The sequence below is a fragment of the Ambystoma mexicanum genome, chromosome 7p, assembly GCF_040938575.1.
Source record: "Ambystoma mexicanum isolate Mex_15411 chromosome 7p, UKY_AmexF1_1, whole genome shotgun sequence".
Classification (NCBI taxonomy): domain Eukaryota; kingdom Metazoa; phylum Chordata; class Amphibia; order Caudata; family Ambystomatidae; genus Ambystoma; species Ambystoma mexicanum.
This window is the reverse complement of record NC_090939.1, coordinates 343,179,193-343,192,530: the sequence shown is the minus strand read 5'-3', so window position 1 is coordinate 343,192,530 and position 13,338 is coordinate 343,179,193.

The following is a 13,338-nucleotide window of genomic DNA, read 5'->3' as shown; positions in this document are numbered from 1 at the left end:
AGGTTCCCTCTCCTCCTCCTCTTCAGCTGAAGCTAGAAGCAAAGCTCCCAGTCTGGTCTCGAGACATACGCTTTTAGACGGTTGGTGTGAAAGACTCTGGGAGCCTCCTTAGGATTGCCTAAGTCCACCAGATAGTTCACCTCTCCAAGTTTTCACACAATCTTGAAGGGTCCTATCCACTTGTCCTGCAAGGCCCTCTGCCTTGTTGGCACCATAACAAGAACTAGCTGGTCTTGAGAGAACTCAACCATGTTGGCCATCTGGTCATGCCAATGCTTAACCAGAGCCTGACCTGCTTTCAAGTTATCACTTGCCTCAGCCATCATGTGTGACATTCTCCTCCAGAGTCCTATCACATAGTCCGTCACTCTGACTGGCTTGGGGGAAGGAGCATTCTCCAACCCCTCCTTAATTAGGGCCAATGACCCCTCTGACTGGATGGCCATAGAGAAGTTTGAAGGGACTGTAACCTACTCCCTCCTGAGGGACTTCTCTATAAGCAAAGAGAAGGCATGGCAGTAGAAGATCCCACTTTCTTTTAAGAGGGTCTTCCAAAGCTCCTATCATGCTCTTCATGGTTCTGTTGAGCCTTTCTACCAAGCCATTTGTTTGAGGGTGGTATGCGGTAGAGAACTTGTAGGTAACTCCACAGTTTTTCCAGTTTGACCCCCTGTCGGATATTACCTCCTTAGGAAACCCAACCCTGGTGAAAATACCAAGGAGAGCCTTAGCCACAACCTGAGCTGTAACAGTTCTCATAGGAATTGCTTCTGGATATCTAGTAGCACGGTCTACTACAACAAGTATAAACCTGTTGCCTGAAGAGGTTGGAGGGTCAAGAGGACCAACAATGTCAATTCCAACCCTCTCAAATGTAACTACCACCACATGGAGAAGCACTAAAGATGCCATGTTCCTTGAGCCACTCTTACCAGAAGACTGGCAGGTGTAGTAACTCTTGCAATACCTATCTACCTCAGCCCCCATTTTAGGCCAATAAAAGTAGAGAGAGAGCCTTTCCTTTGTCTTCTTGAAACTCAAGTGACCAGCCAAAGGTATCTCATGGACTAGTTGCAAGAATTGGAGTCTGTTTTCTTGGGGCACTACAAGTCTGTTGTAGTCTCCAGGGCTTGACTCAGTCGGTTCACTATAGAAGATGCCATCTTCCCAGTGTAACCTATACTTCTCAGGCTCTTGCCCTTCAAGCAGAGAAGCTGCCTGGTGGTGAAGACCGTCCAGAGTTGGACATTCTCTTTGTCCCCTACTGAAAAAAAAACAACAGAACTATCATAAAGTGCTGATAACTCTACTGATTATCTTCATGCACAGGAAGGATTGCTGTCTTTCAAGCTTGTGTCTTCCCCTATGTATATGTTTCATATGATATGACTGGACACTAAGGGAATTACTATAAGAACATACTTGAAGGATAAGTCTACAAATATAGTATGTTTACAATTTTTTTAGTTCCTGATTGTTACTGAAGAAAACCATGTGGCCTAGATGTGTCAGTAAAGGAAAAAAGAGGGAGACAGACATGTGATGTCTTCAGTGGTGTCATCAATGACATTTGTGATGTCATCTTTGATGTCGTGGGTGTTAGTCTTAGCAGTGCACGGTGGTGGCGCGAGTTATGGTTGATTAGCTTACCATAACTGGCGAATTTCAAGGGTTTTTCGGTTTTGCTTGGAACCACAATGTCGCTTTTATAGCGTTTTTTAACTGAATTTCATAGGTTTTTAGTAGCGCAACTTAACCATAACGTCCCTTTAACAACGTTTTTTTAGTGAATTTCATAGGTTTTTAGTAGCGCATCTTAACCATAACGTCCCTTCAACAAAGTTTTTTTTTACTGAATTTCATAGGTTTTTAGTAGCACAACCTAACAATAATATCTCTGACTTTATGTACAAGTAACATAGAACATACTGAATCCCCTCTACTGAATTTGATGTTCGCGAACTCTTCTAATGTCCATGGACATATGCGGACAACAGCACCATTACCCAAAAAGTCTGGGGGGTATGTTTAATTGGTATATCATAACATATAAACATTATACACATTCACAAACCAGCACACATGCACATTATATGTAGTAATAAATAAGAAGTGTAACCCTTATATATAACACATTAACCAAAAGAAGAAAGATAGTCTTCCAACATGATTACCTCACAGAAACTCCACAACTAAGAGCAACAGCAGATCTACAGACCAGTAAGAACAGACCTCACCAGAAGCCAGTAAGTGTACTGCATTTTACTCATATATTAGTAAACATTCTGTATTAGACACAAAAAAAGTGATATTATGTTTTTTTTTCTCACAGAAATGTCTAGTACTCTGGAGTGGCTAGAGGAGCATTTCCCACGTGAGGAAATGTCTGAAGATAGTGAATCTAATGATAGACACTTTACTATATAAACCAATTAATAAATATTATTTTATATACATTTAACATATACATTTCCTTTTTTATACAGACCATACAAAAATTGAAAATACTAAAGAAAAAGAAGTATTGGATAAAACTCTTCAGCACATAGAAGAAAAAATTGACTCATGGCAAATTTTAACAATTAAAAAACTTTGTGGAGGATCACTTGAAACAGACAACTACATACCATTGTCCCACATGTACCTGTCCCCCCTCACCATATCCCAGTCAATTATCCCCAAACCCTCTCTATGAACCAAATTGTTTTGATGAGACGTCCATCCCTTCTTCACCTCATATTAATCCTATTGAAACCCCCAATTCTCCTTTTTTTGTTTCAGTTTCTGCCTTGCCTTCTCTGTCATAAATTTAACATCTATATAAAATAAAGTAAAATTATTATATTGTGTCCTAATTCATTTCTTGTCTTTTTTTAAAAAGCAGTTCCGGTGTCCGGAATGTCCGTAAAGAAATGAAAATGGGAGCGTCCTAAGGACACTATATCTGTCCGTAATGTTTGCATGCAAGTTGAAACTGTTCTAAGAGCAGAGCTTGTGTTCGGAATGTCCGCAATCAAACTACCAAATGCGATATCCTGAAATATTCGTCAATAAACAAAATGGAGATGTCCTGAGGACGCTAGACCTGTCCGTATTGATCGCAGGCGAGTTGAAACTGTTCTAAGAACACAGGCAGTATCCTGAAATGTTCTTAAATAAACTAAATAGGGGTGTCCTAAGGAAGGTATACTTGTCTGTATTGTTCGGAGGCAAGCTGAGACTGTCCTAAGAACAAATGGTGTGACCTGAAATGTTTGTAAATAAACAAAATGGGGGTGTCCTGAGGACACTGGATCTGTCTGTATTTTTAGCAGGCGAGCTGAAACTGTTCTAAGAACACAGGCAGTATCCTGAAATGTTCATAAATAAACAAATTGGGGGTGTCCTAAGGACGCTATACCTGTCCGTATTGTTCGGAGGCAAGCTGAAATTGTCCTAAGAACACACACAGTGTCCTAAAATATTCGTAAATAAACAAAATCGGGGTGTCCTGAGGACGCTAGACCTGTTTGTGCTGTTCGTAAGCATGTTGGAACTGTTCTCAGAACTCATCAAGTCTCCCGGGATGTTCGCAAATAAACAAAATGGGGTGTCCTGAGGATTCTATGCCTGTCCGTATTGTTCTAAAGTGTGTTAAAACTGTTCTAAGAACAAACGCCTGTCCGTAATTGTTTGTTTCACTTGTGACGCACTTTTAATTAGTTTCAGGACCCAAACAGTGTCCATAGAACACCAACGCGCATGCGCGAAACAGTTTCAGTGCATTTGATGTCCTGCGGACACCCGCTCCCTTCGCGGACATGGTCACGAAGCTATCATATGACCGCACTCACGCTGAGCGTGTGTTCTGACTGCGAACACTCTTCGTGTCCCTGAACAATTTAAAACTACCATTTCAAGCAATCCACAATATTTTTCAATAATAACTTACCATAGCACAAGTCCCACATAGTAATCCTGAGTTTCTACATACTTTTTGGGACTTTTTAAACCTTTTTTTGGAGTTCGATCTGTCCGCGCACAAGAACCCCTCTGAAAGGCCACACCCTGGAGCTCAATCTCATTGTGTTTCTGGCTATTTTACAGAACACAGTGCATTTTCCAGACAACTTTCCAGATTTCAATCGGAAACCTGATGGCATCCATGGCTGCAGTACTGCCACCTGGTGCTACATCTGCCTCAGTACCACCCACACCCCCTCCACCACCACCACCTCTCCAATGGCCTGAAGAGGGGAACAGGAGTGAGGATGCAGAGGAGGATGAAGAGGATGACGAGAATGAGGTAGAGGAACTCCCCACTACCAACACTCGGCGTGAGTCTTGGGTGTGGCGGTTATTTACCATTCATGGTAATGTTCCTAAGGCACGTGCGAACCGAGTCACCCGCAAAGAGTGCAAAATGGTACTGTCATGGGAGGCCTGGTTCATACAGCTTTGAGACAACTACCATGAAGCGACACCTAAAGTCATTCCACACTGGGGCCACACTTGTACTATTACTCAAACACACTGTAAGTTTAATTCATGCTATTTCTGCCCCTAAAAATAGAGATTGTGCACCTTAGTGTCCACAAATCCCAATTTCATAAAAGCAGAATGGCACACAAATTCCTATTTTTCGGCACACAAATGACCCAACTCAGCCCCTAGAATTTTGATATTATAAAACAAACAACTGTTTTAATTGTATATCATTAGATTTACTATTTGTACTTCTCCACACCACTAGCTTACTTTCTACTCTCATCTGAACCCCAGTTTAGTAGCACATGAATTCAAGAATACACATCCCAACGAGTTGTAGTTGCCCAATGCATAATTACACACCATCACATACATCTTTATCATCTTACTCAGACACTCATGCACACAGCACACATACATTGCAGAACACCCCAACCCATACCTTCTTTATTTTTTTCAACAGACCCTAAAGAATGCCTACCAAAAATCAAGTCCGTAGAAAGCAACACAGAAGCAGAGCAAATGAAAATAGAAGTGTACAAAATAAGCATCAATCTCTAGCAGAATTTGCAAAGAAAGTTCAAACAAAACAGCCAATACAGTCATTTGGCGAAACAAAACAAGCTTCAAGTACAGAAACTTTACCTCCTCTATCAAAATGTAAAATAAACCAGAAAACAATTAACAAAAATTCAGCTACCACTACAGATAAAATTGCTCCTATAAATCTTGATATAGTGCAAAATAAGCATACCAAAAAAAGTATTTTAGCAGAAATGTTCTGTCACTGAGTCCTTCAAAATCTTATAAAAACAGGAGATAAATCAGGCACAACCCTTAAAACCTATTGTAGGAAATTAATCTTAGAAGCGTTGACAGACAGTGCAATCCTTCTCAAAAGAAAATTATTTATTTTAGTGTTAAACAAAATGAAACCACTAACAAAACTAATGACTAAATTACAAAAAAGACTTCTCAATAAACAAAATGTCAACAGAAATAACTTCTTAAGTATCTGTGGAGGTGAGTGGAGTCACACTACAAGCACAGACCATATTGTTATGAAAAAGTTAATAATACCATAATGGAACAAGAAATAATGCTTACAAAAATATCCCCAGAAAACCTAGAATTACCTCTCCATTCAACTGAATCAGAACGTCTAGTATACAAATGGCCATGCAAGTCAATGTGTAACATTCCCAAAAAATCTTTCAAGTCTTTACGCCAATTCCTCAATTTGTGTTTTTTTAGACAACTTGGCTCCGTCCCTTTTGTGACACTACTTCAAGGAGACTCAGCGCGCTCCAGTGCGCACGCTCCAGAAGTAACTCCAAAGTAGCCGTTCGCTGGAGGACTCTCTCTTCAACCATACTGGATTGTGCTTTTACTTAAACCATTAAGGTTATTTTGGACACTTATGGATTTGCTAAAGCTCTTATACACATTTATATGTGTTCCATGTGATTTATAGTACTTAAATATACCTTATATGTGTTTTTTAGGCAAATTGGCTCCACCCCTTTTGTGACGCCACTTCAAGGAGATTCCGTGCACTCCAGCGCACGCGCTCCAGAAGTAGCTCCGAAGTAGCTGTTCATTGTTCGCTGCTCGCAGCAGAACAGCGATGACAGCTCCTTGTGAGATAGCTTTTTCTCCTTTTGGCTGTCCTGCAATATCCCTTATAACATTGCTGTATATATTATTTGTATACACTCACATTCCAAATAATTGCGATAGTCCAAATAGTTCTAAAAATCACCAGCTTACTACTAGTGTGTTATAGCTGCTGTCGGCAAATGCGGTAAAAGCGGAGTGCATTTCACTTTTGTTTTGGCTTTAGCACTTGGATTTCAACAGCCGATCCCGATATTGTTTATCGCTGTGCTAACGGCTTGTCCTTCAAAGCACGACAAACTGTGAGTACGGTCCCCATTTTATGAAAACAATAACAAGATTGAATATGACTATGAGTGTATTAGCAGTGGTTTGCAATAGAAGTGCGTTGACACGTGTAATTCCTGTAGTAATCACACGCCGTAATTAAAATCACTGCGATCTTCTGATCTTCTGATGTCACGTAAAGTTTAAAATATCAGTTATTTGTCACTGCTATACTGTGATCTTCTGTTTGAATTAGGACAACAGTTTCTATCAACAATAGAGTTGCTATCTGGTCACTTATTGGTGTGTTATCGCCATTCAGGTATTTTATTTTCCCGAGATAGCTGAACTTATCGCGAATTAGAAATGCATAAATCTTTGAGAAACAGACAAATCTATATTCCCAAAGTTATTTTGCGTGTACCAGTTCAGGAAACTATATAACAGATTATTTTGATAAAAATGTTTTGTCACAGATACTGGATAAAATGTTAATTCCGCCTATAACTATGTTGAGTGAGGCACAGAGTGCGTCTACTGATGCACTGGTATTTGAATTATCCAGTGAGCTGGGTTGCGTGAGTTCTAAGTTGTTGAATTATATTTTGGGAGGCTCTAACTCAATCAACCAAGCTCCCAACCTGAATGTAATACCCTCTATGGAAGGGCATAATGAGGTGTGCCCAACTACGGTAACGCATAATGTCACTGACAAAGTCACTGATTCGTCTAACTGGTGACACACAGGGTGAGGCTGTTCCTCTTACAATAAGTGTTATTGACTTACCTATCTCCAAACTAAATGGAAATAGAATATCTAGGTCAGGATCTTGAAATGTCTATTAGTGAGCCTATTGTTACTCCACTTTATTTTACTCCTCCATCTAAGCCCCTGGTTCTAGCTGTTATCAAGGAAGATGTCTCTTTTCTACCAATTATGCCCAAATCAACTCATAATATGGTTGCTGACCCTGTGCTGAACACACAGTCATTATTCAAATGTCAATCAATGAGCAAGTCTGTTAATCAGGGCATAGACACACTAATAAAAAATGTGCCTACTGACCGTGGGCCTATGTTGGCTGATGTAGATTCTGACGTAATTATGTCCTCTGATGAGAAATTCGATGCTTTAGGCAATCTTCTTACCAGCCTACTTACTAAATGTAATCTTTTGGAATCCAAATTGATGTTCAATCCTTGCTTATTCATGCAAGTTTAAGAAGTTGTAGTTCTCATTGCATGTCACAACCTGTTCCCCAATCAAATAACTTGCCTGTTGTGAAATGTGTTTCTAGCACAGATATACCAGCGTCACAAGGCAAACATAGGAGGAACAATCACATTTTTTAGACTTTCATGTACCAGAAGAAAGCCACAAATAGTCATGGCAAAAGACACGCTTGTCGGAGGTGTTCTTCTGCTCATCATGTTCATCCCATTGTAATTATTGACAACTCCGATCAGGACATTTTTTTAAAAAAAATTAACAGCAAAAAGGGTCCCTCTATGGTTTCTAAAAAGACAAAAGATAAAAATTGAGTCTGTAGCAGTCATTCCCTCAGAAGACCGACAAATGAAATTGCCAAAAGAATGGCTGAAAAATTCAAAAACCAAAAATAATAACAATACAATTGGTCTGTCTACTGTCATTGAACATGGGCCGGACACTGATGTAGGATGCCCTCTCATGGCAGCTCTACAACTAACCCAAATTGCATCTGTTGTATCGCATGTTCCGTTGAATAGAGCTGCAATTCTGAAGTTATTTTATGAGCTAGTTCCACTTCGGGTGCTAACATCAAATGATATCAAGTTAGTTGATCAAATTGAGTTAAACAATCATTACTCATCGAATGTGTGTTTTAAAAATGATGCAACCCTGAATTATGTCCTTGGCTTTGAGGAGAACTTGCTCAAATTGGGATATATTGCTCAGCTTGTCGAAATTCCGACTATTAAATGTCTAACAGCTATGTCAGGCAGCCTTGTACCCAAGCTGTCAGGGAGCAGGATTTAACCTCTGACAGTCCAGTACTAATCTCAGATCGAGGAAACACAAGAGCATTTGATAAAATAGCACCAGCGCTGCCAATAACAAAGGACTCTTTGTCTATTGAGTCTATCCCGGAAGGATACTGGCAATGGTTGCCTCTATCCTTCAAGGACCATTTTTCTGGGACACGACAATGACAAAGGTCACAGGCATTGCTTTATTCGTGGAATACCAGGGGGTTTACTCACATGTTCGATATTGATGGTCTATTGGCCAACATTGATATATTTCATATAGTTGCCCTTCAGGAACCGTGGATAACAGCTGCAATTCAAATAGACAATCGTATGACCATACATGAAGTAGCTACCAAAGGCCCGTTTGGTCGACCAAAGGGGGGTCTCCTTATATCGGTAAATAGCCCATGGACAATTGAAAAACTTATTCAATCATCTCTTAACATACTAACAGCTAAAATCACAAAGGGGGAAATAACCATCATTATTGTTAACATCTATGATCCACCAAAGCTGTCATTAACTTTAGAAAACATCAGAGCTATTGATGTTATCCTAAAAATAATAATACATTCCCGATCTTACTTGTTGGTGATTACCAATGCCAAGATTGATGAGCTCGTCCAAGTTGAGCAATTAGTGGAGGCTACAATAAAATCTAATCCCATTAAAAAAAGCTCAAACTATCAAGGAAAAAAGTGGCATAGTCTGCTACAAGCCCATAATATGACACGTCTAAATGGCACTACTAAGAGCGATCATAATATGGCCCCAACGCGGGTAGAAGTCTTGCGGGCAACAACTATTGATTGTATTTTCTCCAACGCCCTTGGTATGACACTTATTAATGATATGGGAGTTGTAGGACTTGAGGAAAGCGACCAGCTGTCATGATGCCTACCCCCAGGCATCCGGACCAAGCCCATCAGGCCCAGGAGCAGGCATCTAGACATTTAGTGAAACCTCCGCAGCCCCGGCTAGGGGCTATCTGGGTTCAGTCTTGGCGCCTTAGGCGTCAGGCTCATAGTAGGAATCAGTCCTGGCGCCTAAGGCGCCAGGCTCATAGTCATTACTTACCTCAGGCAGACCATGCTGCAAATGACTCCAATCCAACATGAAGCCTGAAAGGGACTATTTTTCTACAGGAACTATTTTTTACTCAGGTGTGGTTCTAGGGACTTCTTACCTGGGACTACTTTTGAGGCTATTTAAACCACACCCGACCAGCAACACACGCTTCGTGTTATTCTGCATCCAGCCGCGTAACACTCACCGTGCCTGCAGCCTGCATCCAGTCTTCTGCCACGCCCACCTCGAATCCGGAGCTCCTAAAACAAAGAGGAAAGAAAGGGACAAGGTCTATTCCACACATGATTCTGGATCCATCTTGTCTCCGGACCTGTAAAGAACATCATTTCTGCAAGCGCCGCACCTCCAGTTGCAGCGCCGCGCCATACTCACCAGTCTTCACAGCATCCTTCGGGTCGGCGCTGCCTCCATAATTTCTTCGCCGAACTTCGACACCTAGGAGACAAAAGAAAACCACAAGGTGAGCCGAGGCAACCAACAAATATAATATAATTCAAATATAATTCTTCAAATATAATTCTTACCACCATAGACTTACCTGATTTACCACCAGAGGCATCCTTTTGTGACTCTCCATATTTTCATGTGCTGCATCTGTAAAGAGAGACAAAACAACACATTTTCCTCGTGCAACATTTACCGGACAGCGCCGGGTAATCCAGACTCTTACCTGAGCGCCACCAGCTGCCACAAGAGCATCTTTTCACGAGCCAGCTGTAAGACAAGAAAGGAAGGGGGGAAAAAGAGTGCGCATCGGACATATTGAACTCTATGAACTTAATAGGACCAGTAACCTCACCAGGAACCTCAGAGTCAATACTCTCCGGAACTCTCCCGAGCCTTCAAACCAGTGAAATAACTGGAATCAACGCGCCCCTGCGAATCCACGCAGGATGGAGAGCTCATCTTTCAAGAATATAAGGAGAATATTTCTACGGGTTAAGCAGACAAGATTAGGAGGGCAGATCCAGTCAGTCATCGCTGCACTACGCATCACGTGGGTGGAGACCGCAGCTGTCCGAGTCCGACCGACGCCACTGTGGGAGCCAGGTGAGCGTAACACCACCTGCCTCTATGTCTTCTCATTGACACTCAGAAGATGAACCATATACCTCCATTATATGCAAATAATGGCCAGTTATTGCTAAACGAAGGCCAGAATCAAATTCTAACGAAACCTCATAATATTGAACAAGCTAAAACAATGGCCCGTGAACTGTTACCGGCCTTTATTCAAACATACACAACAGGACTATGTTCTGATGACCAACTATTTGGCCAATTTACCTCTGTCATGACGAATATACAAAGTTACATTATAAAGCCTTGAGATTACAAATCTGTTATTGAAAGAGTTAATATACTGAGACCTGTTCGTAATGATAATGACAAAATTATTCAAAATAAGAAAAAGAATTTACGTAGTAATATCAAATAATTGGTCCAATCAAAAAAGGAGGCGATGCCGCCCACTTCTATAGCATTTCAGATCCGTGATTTAAAAAAAAACCTATCAACATTGGCTAAAAACTCATAATTTAAATCTAGAGCTAAATCTTTGGAAAAAGATAGCTAGGTTGTCATTACTGGGTGATGGAAATGCGATATGGCATCTCATAGCGAAAAACAAAAAAAGAGATTTGACTATAAATTGCATCAGCGACGAACAATGGTCTGATCATATTGACATGACAATAGGAAGGAGTGACATTGTTGCCGAAGCTATACCGATCCCAGAATCACCTTGGGACTGTACGGCCTCGGTTTTAGACATTATAGCCATAATTGAAAAGCTAAAATCATCTTGTGCGGCGGGCCCTGGTGGTATATCTAACTTGGTGATTAAAAGTGATCCCCCATTATGGGGTGCTGCCTTACACATCTTATTTAAACACATCAGCGTATGTGGTAAACTTCCACCATCCTGGAAAACGAGCAATATCTTGACGGTACACAAGAAGGGTGATTGGGATAATCCTTCTAACTTCAGAATGCTTGCGATGTCAGATTCTGCATCTAAAGTTTTCACAAAGATTTTGCTGTATGAACTAAATTCTTGGATTAACCTGAACAAGATTCTTCCACACAACCAGATTGGTTTCCGTCCCAAATCAAGCACTTTACACAATCTTACTATCTTAAGTTCTGCTATTGAACATTCTTGGAAGAAGCGGAACCTTGATGTTTATTGTGCCTTTATTGATTTCTCTGCCACTTTTGATACGATATGTAGGAATCAGTTATGGCGCAAATTGACGGAATGGGGATTCCGAGTGGTTTGCTGCGTATGTTGATGTTATTACATGCAGACACATCGGTTAGTGTTCGTCTTAACGCCTTAGGCAAACTATCAAAATCTATGCCCTCCAAACGTTGTGTTAAACAGGAATGTATGGTTGCGGCAACACTATTTAACTTATATTTGGCCGACATGATCGTCTCTTTTAACATTCATGCGGCTAACCCCATTAAAATAAGGAATGTGACTGTGGGCTGGCTAGCATATGCAGATGAGCTCCTACTTCTTGACTACACCCCAGCGGGGTTATAACTTATGCTAAATGCATTAGCCAAATATGCGTCTAATAATGGCCTCATAAACAATAATAAAAAACGTAAAATCATGGTTTTTACCAAGAAGTCGAGGCCGAAGCGCTTCAACTGGTCTATACTCGATGCCATGATAGAATAAGTGTCCTCCTATAAATATTTAGGGATTTTCATCTAAGAGAAGCTGAAGTGGGACTTACAACTAGCAGAGACAAAATTGAAATCTGAGCCCCTACCAACACATTAAGTGCATTCATTGGTAGGAATAACGACTACAGCGCGGCGGCCGTTATATTTATATACAAATCAAAAATAATGGCAATACTGTCTTACGCAATAGCGATTTGGGGTCACAAATTCAAAATTACACTTATTTGGTTTCAAGCTAAATAATTGAGGCACCTTCTTTGTTTATCCAAAAATATAAGCATTCAATACCTGTATCTTGAGTTTGATTTAAAGGGCATCTGGAATGTGTATATATCACAATGTGTGATGTTGTTTCAACGTCTGACTACTGTTTCTATTGACACAATAATCATCCCTTATATAAAGGCTTTTCTATCTTTGGATGCCTTTAAACCAGTTGGTACAATTGGTATCTTGAAGTGTACTCATAGTCAATGGCTTAACGATGATAGTTATCCATATGTGGTAGGTGACATCAAAAGGTGACCTAAAAAGAAATTGCCAATAACATCTTTCCACCACATTATGATACATCTTGAATCATTGAAATCTGCTACAGAATACTGCCAATATAGACGAGCACGGGTTGTTACTCCGAAATATATGCTGGATTATCCCAACCCAAGTATATTTCGGGTTTACCTTCTCTTGAAATTTAACACTTCTGTAGCTTTATCACCAAAAAGTTGGTTGAACAAAATTGCATATAGCCACAAATACTGTAGATTATGTGGCAATTTGTTGAAAGAAACTTTGTTTCATATTTTAATTGTATGTGAAAGTTTAAATTGTCTTTGTCTGCAATATTTTAAATCGTACAACAATGCTTCTATTATGTCTGATACTCGTCCATTATGGTATGAATGTTTACAAGGTGATGATATTAACTTGATTTATTTTATTGTTAAATGTTATATGCATATTGTTGAGATTCTTAAATGTCTTTATTGAGATAAGTTGTAAAGACTGAGATAATTGCATTTTTAAGGTGTTTGATCATGATGTGTCGTATGTGTTATTCATAATGAGTGATTTTAACTGTTAATGATATTATATACAAAGCCTTGTGCTATACATATATTCAATAAACAATTTCAATTTCAATATGTGAAAGGCAAAGACAAAATCAAAATTAAACTACTCCAA